Genomic DNA, 11,042 nt, shown 5'->3' with positions numbered 1-11,042 from the left:
GATCCTCCAGCTCTTCGATGTGTTTTCTGGGATCTTGGTGAGGAAGACCCTGGAAGGGGTCTTGACCTATCCAATCCTACCACTCTCGGGTCAGGTCAAAGTCATTCATCTCAGCAACATCAATTACATCAGGGATCACAACACCCTGAGCATTAATCAACTGTCATGCGCTGTTGCAAGTGCGACCTTCTTCGTCTCTTAACATCCCATTCTCATCAACTTTAAGTATGAGCACTTTGATCTTCTCTGTGTCTCCGCAAGTGGTGTTGTTTTTCACCAGATGAACAGTGTCGGAGTGAACAGTGTTCGAATGAACAGTGCCCGAATGAATAATGTCACGATGAACAGTGTCAATCAACGCGGGATGAATAGTGTCGATCGACGGGGAATGAACAGCATCGATCGACGTCAGATGAACAGTGTCGAGGTGAACAGTACCTCGATGAACATTACCGAGATGAACAGTGTTTTCCGACACAGGTTGAATAGTGTCGATCGACGTTGGTTGAACAGTGTCGATCAACATCGGGTGTATAGTATCGATCGACGCGGGATAAATAGTGTTGATCGACGCTTAGATTACTACGCTGCCAATCGCTGCTTGGAGGGTGTCGACTGCCCTCTTAGACTTATGGATCATGCGTTCCAAATCCAGTGGCTCTACTAGTAAGAGCACTATTCCCTTGCTGCTTCTGGTACTCATATTTATGTACCTGAAACAGAAGAAATATTTTTATCAGTTTTTCGAACAATAGTAAAACATAGACTAAATCTAACTAAATAAGATCTAACGGCGATCAAAGTTCCCCGGCAACAACGCTAAATTTGATATCACTCAAATTACCCTAAGGAGTGAGTTTACTCTCTCCAATAAGAGGTTCAATCGTAGTACTTAGGGATCAAATTCACAAGGAGCTAGGGAACCAATTAGATCTCATAGTTTATGATTAAGCTAGGCTAATAGTTTTAAAGCAGTAAATAAATAAGTAAATAAAACAGTAAATAAGATGAATAAGACAATTGTTCAGCTTGGCCGATAGTTGTTAACAGTAAGGAGAAATAGTTAGATCTAGGGATTTATCAATCAAGAGATTCAAAACTACAATTCAAGGATGCTAAAGGTTTATAGATTCAATTCTAGAACTCGATTTTAATAAGCAAGTAATCCAGCCTTCACATGCAATTACTAATCAGATGACTGAGTCTTTGTCCCGGCTGTCGCACGCGAACGAGGAGTGAGCATCGATCGATGCTATGGCCTGAGCGTCGATCGATACTACCTCAGACAAGCATTAACGACCTAATCGATTATGTTCAACTAGATTCCTAGACCAACTATCGTATGCGCCTAGGTATCTAATCCAGCAGAGCTCGGGTTCTGTTAATTGATTGCACTTTTGTGCCTCTCAACTATCCTATGATTCTAGGTTCAAACTATTAGTCACATTGTCGTGCTATTCTAATTATTTCAGATCCTAGTATTACAAATCACCCTGGTGTAGAGATCTATAGATAACCTACCAATCCTAATTGATTATCAGTTTGACATTAAGCTCATGAAATCCCTAAACCTAACAAGATAATTACTCACACATGGAAGCAATAATAGAAATCATAGTCTGAATAATAATATAATAGAAATCAACGATAAAACCAATGAAGTTCCAAGAGGACTCTCAAGGAGTTCCTCCCTTCTCTCCTAACTAAGAACAATCAATAAAATAATGCGTAGATAGCTGATATCACTCAAATTACCCTAAAGAGTGTTACTCTCATCAAAAGAGATCGAGTTATAGTACTTAGGGATTGAATCCACAAGGAGCTAGAGAACCGATTAGATTTAAACAATTTATAATAAACTAGGCTAATAGATTATAAAGCAGTAAAATAGCAATTAAATAAACAAAGCAGTAAACAAGTTGAACAAGTCAATTGTTCAGCTTGGCAAGGGTTGTTCGATAGAAGGATGGTTGCTAGATCTAGGGTTTCTATTCAGGTGTTGGGGATTATAATTCTTATAGGTACCTATTTGTTGGATGCATGATATGTTAGAGCTCAACCGCTTAACTCAGTGATAAGCTATCGCATGTTTTACTGGTTAACTCGCTAGATCTCACGTCTCAACGGTTAGTATCTTGATCACGAAAGAGTGTCGACCGATGGTCCTATTGGGACATCGACCGATACACCTTTACCTACGTCGACCGATAGTCAGTTGAGGACATTGATCGATGGGTTCTAGCCAGGCCTATGCGCGAGATGATTTGCCCTATTAGGATGCTAAATTGGCAGTTAGCCCTCTCTAGCAATCCTAATATGATAGATAGATGTCAGGATGGGATAACAAGGATGCTTGTGTATGCAATCCTATGATCAACATTCTAGTTAATTACTCTAGAACAAGTAATAAGTATAGATCTATCATGAGTATCACAACAAGGCAGATCTATAGTTTGGGGCTAATCCCACAAACCTATCTGAACCCTGGATCTAACAGGTGGATCTACTCAAACATGAAAACAAAAATGAAATAGATAAATAAAACCAAAGGAGTTCCAGGAGGACTCTGATAGGAGTTCCTCCCTTCTCTCCTCTAAGAGAAACAATGAAACATAAAGCGTAAAGAAGTCCACCGTCAACAATGGCTTAGAAAACAGTAAAATAGGGTTTCTTGTCGTCTAAGGAAATTTTTTATAATTTGTGGCTTCTGGGCTTCACGCAGTCATAAAATATACAAGGCCCACGATCTGGGATCTCCATCGATCGACGTGCAGAGTGCTGCATCGATCGACGTAGCTTCCTCTTCTCGGCAGCTTCCTCTCGCGAGGCATACTGACCACTGTTCAGTAAAACCGGCATAACTTCTGCTACATGATGCTGATTGACCTGAGACCGGTGGCATTGGAAAGCTAACTCAAAGCTCTATCTTTTGTCAAAATATGGGCTCAATCTAACGGTCGAAAAGTCTCCATCCATAGCTAAATATCTGATGCGTCTGTGCAACTCTGCACCTCCAAAGGCTCCAAAAAACTCCAAAATTACCATATTTCTCCTAAACGTCCCTTAACCTGTAAATACTCTAAATAGACTCCAAAACATAAAAATTGTATCTTAAAACACTTTAAAACACTTATAGACCATGATTAAAAATGGATAAAATATATGGTCTATTAATAGCGTGTAGCCATCAACAATGGCTTAGAAATAACATAAATAGGGTTTCTGGTCGTCCAAGGATATTCTGGTAATTTGGGGTTGATTCTGGGCTTCAGTCGGTCATAAAATATGCTCGGCCCACATTCTGGGATTTTTGTCGATCGATATGCACAGTGCTGCATCGATCGACACTCCTTTATGTTCTCGACAACTTCCTCTCGCGAGGCAGACTGACACCTCGTTAGTAAAGCAGGAATAACTTCTGCTATAGGATGCTGATTGACCTCAAACCGGTGGCATTGGAAAGATAACTCCCAGCTCTATCCTTTTTCAAAAGATGAGCTCAATATAACGGTCGGAATGTCTCCATCCGTAGCTAGACATCCGACACGTCTGTGCAGTTCTACACCTCAAAAGACTCCAAAATCACCATATTTCTCCAGAACGTACCTGAACTTGTAAATACTCTAAATAGACTCTATATAGTAGTAAATATATATTAAAACACTTATAGACCATGGCTGAAAGTGGGTAAAATCTATGGTCTATCATCTTATAATGCATGAAGTTGTTGACATAACTTTTTATGAATAAATTTTAACAAAGGGATCTAACAATACTAAAAGTTCTGAAACTATAGCAGGGAGAGTGTCCACATCAGCTAGTAAAATCCTCCAATTAAAACATAAGATTATGCCACGTCAGTTGATGTTAACAATTTCTTTTGAGCCATCATGTGTACCCCCAAACCCAAATCCTCGAAAACCACGTATCTGCTTCGTCTTCCTCAGAATCATTGAAGCATCACTGCCGTTACCATTACCTCCGACTCTCATCCTCAACATATGGCTCCCACATCTAAATCTCATAAAGCTTCAGCATTCACTGCTACTCTGAAAAGGTATGCATCTTTTCACATCCCATCAACTCGCCAGCTTATATATTCATATGCTTCCCTGATTCTTTCTTTCTCCAAATCACGAAAACATAAGAAAAAAAATCAAAGCAAACTATGTGATATAAAATCGAGAAATCAACCGGCAAGGTTCCTACGTCTCTGTTTTCACGATGACTCCGTTACATGTTTAGGATAGTCAAAGCTACTGTTTTAGCTAATCCAGTTTTGGGAAGCAAAGAACACAACGAAAGGGTAATTCCTAATTGGTCTCTAGCTTCTTCTCATAGACTAACAGGTTTGGATTTATCGTTTACAAGTTCATATTTGTTTACATCTTATTAGCTTCCTTCACGGTTTTAGTTGTAAGTGCAAACGCTTACATCTATAGTTACTATTGAAAATCATAGGACTGTTACTGTTATGATGAAACGAGTGTCATTAATCTTTTTCAGGATGCTAGAAAGGAACATCAATAGGTCTCTCAACTCATGGTAGGACACAAACAATGTTAGCTCTTGTATCAAAGCAGAAGCTGACCTCACGATTTCTTCAGATTTTGATCCTAATCCAAACCCAATTTATGCATTGTTTCTTTGCTTTCTTGATTGTTGTTGTTGATATACTTTTTCAGTATGAGATTGAGAACTTGGTATCAAGCAAAAGTACGAAGAATCTGGATATGCACATGATGAAATCGGCTGCAATGGATGGTGACAAGATCGCTGAGGCCGACATTGGTTCTGTACATAAAGCCTCATTGGTAGAACATGCTGTAGAGAAGGATGAGAATCATGACCATATTCAGAGGATGGAACCTATGATTGAAAAGATCCTGAAAATTCAGCAGAAGATGAGTGACCACTTAAACCTGAGGTTAGATTTTGTCTACAAGAAGCTGACTGGAAAATTTGAAGCCTTGGATGCCCATGCCATGATGCTAGATACCCATGTATCTCAGACTGCAGGGGTTATCAAGATGCAAGAAGCTCTGGTTAAAGGGAAAGCTGTCGAAAGTGAGAGGCACCAGGTTGGTGTCATCTTAAATAATGACTTTGGAGAAGTAGTCGAGCACGAGAATCAATTAACATCTTCAGATGAGCACTTATCAACACTATCAGTTGGGCACAGATCGACACCCTATGAAGAGTACGTAGGAACAGTGAGAATCCAGCGACATTCAGAATTTTCTGCTTGACACCCACATCCTCCCATCCCGTACAGTGTTAAAACGAAAAATATTGATCGACATCATCACGACATAATCGATCGACAACAACAGAGGAGCACCGAGCGACATCAGTAGCCAAGAAGCAATCGACAACCGCCTATGACATGTCAACTGCGTTTACCAGACCTCGATGCACACCGCTTGAATGCAACTCGGAACCCATCTCAGACATCAGTTTGTTTACAGACAAAAGAAAAGACCAATCAGCAACCTGCATATGCACCAGAGCAAGAGCAATCAACTCTAGCAGAAACATCTTTCATTGAGAGTGTCGATCGACGACATAAACCATGTGTCGATCGACACCAAATGGACGGATGCGAACCTGAACGATAAGAAACAAAAGAAGGGATTCCAATTGGGAAGAGAGTGGAATCTAGGAAACCATATAGTCCCAAACACCTGAGGAGAAAAGTTAACAATGTGGAACTTGATGGATTTCACAAGAGGGTGAAGACAGTTCCTAAGGATATATCTTTGGAGGATGCATATCACAAGCACAGACTTGGTAATTTCTTCAGAGAGAGCAAAGAGACAAATAAGGACATTGAGTTGCTATTTAACAAGGTCTGTCGTAAACCCAAGAGGACACTGAATAAGGAATAAGATCCTGGAAAGTTCTTGATTCCATGATGTATACATAGCCACAATTTGCCAAATGCCCTATGCGATACTGGATATTCAGTCAGCATCATGGCCATAGACACTGCTGAGCTATTAGGACTAAAGATGGAACCTTCTCAAGATAGTTTCACTTTCGTGGATAACTCCAAAGCAAAATTAGCAGGCATGATCAATAACATTAAGGTGGAGATAGGGGAATGCATTATCCCTTGGACTTTCATGTTGTGGGTATCGAATCAGGCAAGACATCTTCACTTTCGTTTGGAAGATCCTTCATGGCTACAGTGGGGGCAGTTTGTGATCTCAAGAAAAATAAGATGTGCCTGATTAATGTTGATGAAATTGTCTTCTATGATCCCATAGAGAAGATGAAAAGTGAGGAATTTATTTCATGCATAGAGATGTTTGAAGACACAGCACCTACAGCTGATTCAAATCGCGAGCCTGCAAAACCAGGATTAGCATCGGTCGACATTCAGATTTCAGCATCGGTCGAAACTCAGGCTTCAAAATTGATCGACACAAAGCCTATGGCATTGGTCGACACCCTCCGAATTTCAGAACATACCGAGACTGAAAAGTCTAAGTCTGGGGGAAGGACTAGGAAGAGGAAAAATAAAAATAAAAAGAATATAGATGCAGATTTCCTGTCACTAGTCTCTTCGCAATGTCAAGAGGGGAGTCTTGAGTATAGAGTACACTGCAGAAGAGGTCCAGGACCTTTTACCATGGTCAGAATGCTATGTGATCCAGAGCTGAGAGACAAAGGAGAAGCTTCTGCAAGGGCTTTTGTCAACATAAACAAGATGAGGAAGAGAGATACATAGACTGGTTTTGGAATGAGTTCTCATTCTCATCCAGACTAAATCATATCTCCAGAAGTCAAGCTAATGACTAAAACTAAGCGCTGAGTGGGAAGCAACCCACTGTTAGGTATGTTTTAATTATTTATTTTTATGTTATACTGATTTTCACAATTATTTATTTCAGAAAAAAAAGAAGATGAACAGTGACAGCACTGTAGCAGAGGTATTGTAGCATTGATCAACACTGTAGCAGAAACGTCGATCGACACTATAACAAAGATACTATTTATCAGAAAAAAGACCCGAGAAAAATAGTTGATATACCAGCATCGACCGACATCTGATCATTGTTAGGCGACACCATTTAACATGAGCATCGTGAAACAACTGATCAGTGTCGCTCGACAGAGCATCAACATAATCAATCGATTGCCTTTTAACTGTGTCGATCGACATTCACATCGAGCGAGTAGGTATACCGATTTTCCTTGTTAAATTTCATATTTATGATTTATTTTCCCATCAATCTTAGACTGTATAACACTGGAGACAGTGTTTTTTAAGTCTAGGGGAGGTAATACTGATATTGTGCTTTATTTTGAGTTTTATATTTATTAAGTTTTATTAAGTCAAGAAAGGGATGATCAACTTTTTCAATTTTACTTACTATCTAACCACTCTCTAGCACTATTATTTGAGGTTATTGACTGCACGGTGTACTGAATAGAAACGCCAAAGCGGATCACCTACCAATAACATCCATGCTAGCTGAGAAAGTCTGAATGAACCAAAGTTGAATTCCAATCTTAATCAACTTAACTTGCTTTTCTTGGGGCTTGGTATACATTAGACCGGTGATAGACCATATATTTTACCCAGTTTTAATCATGGTCTATAAGTGTTTTAAAGTGTTTTAAGATACAATAATTATGTTTTGGAGTCTATTTAGAGTATTTACAGGTTCAGGGACGTTTAGGAGAAATATAGTGATTTTGGAGTCTTTTGGAACTTTTGGAGGTGCAGAGTTGCACAGACGCGTCAGATGTTTAGCTATGGATGGAGACCTTACGACCGTTAGATTGAGCTCATATTTAGGCACAAGATAGAGCTGTGAGTTAGCTTTCCAATGCCACCGGTCTCAGGTCAATCAGCATCCTGTAGTAGAAGTTATGCCCGTTTTACTGAAGAGTGGTCAGTTTACCTTGCGAGAGGAAGCTGCCGAGAAGAGAAAGCCGCGTCGATTGATGCAGCACTCTGCACGTCGATCGATGGAGATCCCAGATCGTGGGCCTTGTATATTTTATGACTGCGTGAAGCCCTAGAAGCCAAAAATTACCAAAATGCCCTTGGACGACCAGAAACCCTATTTATGTTATTTCTAAGCCATTGTTGACGGCTACGCTTTTTACACACTTTCATTTCTATTGTTTCTCTGAGGAGAGAAGGGAGGAACTCCTACCAGAGTCCTCCTGGAATTCCATTGGTTTTATTGATCTGTTTCATTTCAGTTTATATCTATTCATCTATGATTTCTGTTTTTATGTCTGAGTAGATCCACCTGTTAGATCCAGGGTTCAGATAGGTTTGTGGGATTAGCCCCAAACTATAGATCTCCCTTGTTGTGATATTCATGATAGATTTGTATTCATTGCTTATTTTAGAGTAATTAACTAGAACTTGATCATAGGATTGCATACTCAAGCACCCTTGTTATCCCATCCTGACATCTATCTATCATATTAGGACTGCTAGAGAGGGCTAACCGCCAATTTAATATCTTAATAGGGCATTTCATACTCGTGCATAGGCCTGGCTAGAACCCGTCGATCGATGTCCTCAACTGACTATCGATCGACGTTGGCAAAGGTGTATCGGTTGACGTCTTAATAGACCATCGATCGACACTCTCTCGTTGTCGGCATACTAACCGTTGGGACACGAGATCTAGCTTGTTAACCAGTGGTACATGCGACAGCTGATCACTGAGTTAAGCGAATGAGCTCTAACATATCATGCATGCAACTAATAGATACCTATAGGAATTATAATCTCCAACACCTGAATAGAAACTCTAGATCTAGCAACCATCCTTCCATCGAACAACCCTTGCCAAGCTGAACAATTGACTTGTTCAACTTGTTTATTGCTTTATTTATTACTTGCTTTATTTACTGCTTTAAAAACTATTAGCCTAGCTTAATCATACAACTATTAGATCTAATCGGTTCCCTAGCTCCTTGTGGAATCGATCCCTAAGAACTATAACTCGACCTCTTTTGATGAGAGTAACACTCTTTAGGGTAATTTGAGTGATATCAAATTTGGCGCCGTTGCCGGGGAGCTTTGATCGCCATTAGATCTTGTTTAGTTAGATTTAGTCTAGGTTTTGTTACTGTTCGAAAAACTCATAATTTTTTTTTCTTCTATTTCAGGTACATAACTCTTAGTACCAGAAAACAATGAAGAGAGGATTTCTAGATCCTTCAAGGAAGGAGCCTGCTGGTTTGTGCACGATCCGTAAGCCTAAGAGGGAAGTATCGATCGACACCCTCCAAGCAGCATCGATCGATAGCGTGAACCAAGTATCGAACGACACTATTCATCATGTGTCAGAAAACACTATTCATCGCAGTAATATTCATCCGGGTACTGTTCATCATGTTACTGTTCATCCGGGTACTGTTCACCGAAATACTATTCACCGAGGTACTATTCATCGAGGTACTGTTCATCATAATACTATTCATCCTAGTACTGTTCATCGCGATACTATTCATCGTGACACTATTTATCTCCCGTCAATCGACACTGTTCATCTCGTGTCGGTCGACACTATTCATATCCCGTTGATTGACACTATTCATCCCGTGTCGGTCGAAACTATTCATATCCCATCGATCGACACTGTTCATCCGGTGTTGGTCGACACTATTCATGTTCCGTCGATCGACACTGTTCATACTCCGTCCCTCGACACTGTTCACCCGAACAATGTTCATCCGAACACTGTTCATCCGAACACTGTTCATCGCGATACTGTTCATCTGAACACTGTTCATCCGAACACTGTTCATCGAAACACTATTCTTCGCGGTACTGTTCCTCCAATGACGAACACCACTTACGGAGAGACAGAGAAGGTCGAAGCGCTCATACTTAAGATCGACAAGAAAGGTATTTGGCGAGACGAAGAAGGTCGCCCTTGCAGCCTCACAGGACAATTAATTGACAAGAAAGGTATTAATGCAGAGGGTAGTGTAATCCCTGATGTAATTGCTGTGGCTGAGACGAATGCCTTTAATCTGACAAGTCAATGGTATGATTGGGGAAGTGAGGATTCATTTTGCGGTCTTCCTCATGAGGATCCCAAAGATCTTATCAAGAGACTTGAGGAGTTAGCCTCAGCAAACAAGCACGATGAAATATATGCAGACCACATTATCTGCAAGATCTTCCTCTATTGTTTATCTAGAGATGCTTTTAGCTGGTTCAATAAGCTGCAACCAAGATCTCTAACCTGCTGGGAAGACATCAAAGAAGCCTTCATAGGCAATTTTTTCAGCGAGGCTGTAGCAACGCGAAGTAAAAGGCTTGACAAGATGATTAAAGATCGGGAGAAAGGAATAATGATTAGTATGAGTCAGATTCTTGACTTCGTCTACAGCGAGGAGAATGGAGATATTGGAACACCGACAACTCATGTCAAGCAGCCAGACATTCAGGTTCACCATGCAGATGAGAGTAAGCAGAAGGACGAACTGAACAGAGAAAAGCTGGGCAACCATGATACAGTTGAGGATGATGAATATCATGTATCAGGAGAGCAGAGCAAAGTAGAAGAAGCTGATACAAAAGATCCGACTTCAGCATCGATCGACAGTAGTAACTCAGAATCGATCGATATCCGCACTTCAGAAACGATCGATCCAAATATTTGTCATCGATCGATACCTTCTACAATCCCTGATGCTGCCACTGTGTATGTTAGGACTGGACGACCGAAGGCAATTAGAGACTATAACAGTCCTGAGGATGCCTATGCTAAAAGGACTGCATTGCGTCGTTCATCACTTCAGAATACTGTCCCTGAGCTACACCCTGCATATATCTCTCTTGTGGGTCAGCATTCTTTCCATGGTTTTCCTCATGAAGATCCCACTAGCCACCTGTAGACATTTGTAGATCTGGCATCGACCATTAAATGCAATGGAGTCTCTGAAGACTACTACTTTTGCAAACTATTTCCATACTCTCTTGCTGGGAATGCAGCTCATTGGTCGAAGAAGCTACCACCAGAATCTCTCACTACTTGGAATAACATCAGATACGT

Source organism: Brassica napus, chromosome A7 (assembly GCF_020379485.1).
Source record: "Brassica napus cultivar Da-Ae chromosome A7, Da-Ae, whole genome shotgun sequence".
In the NCBI taxonomy this organism is placed as follows: domain Eukaryota; kingdom Viridiplantae; phylum Streptophyta; class Magnoliopsida; order Brassicales; family Brassicaceae; genus Brassica; species Brassica napus.
The sequence above is the reverse complement of the archived record's forward strand: the minus strand, read 5'-3'. Positions refer to the sequence as shown.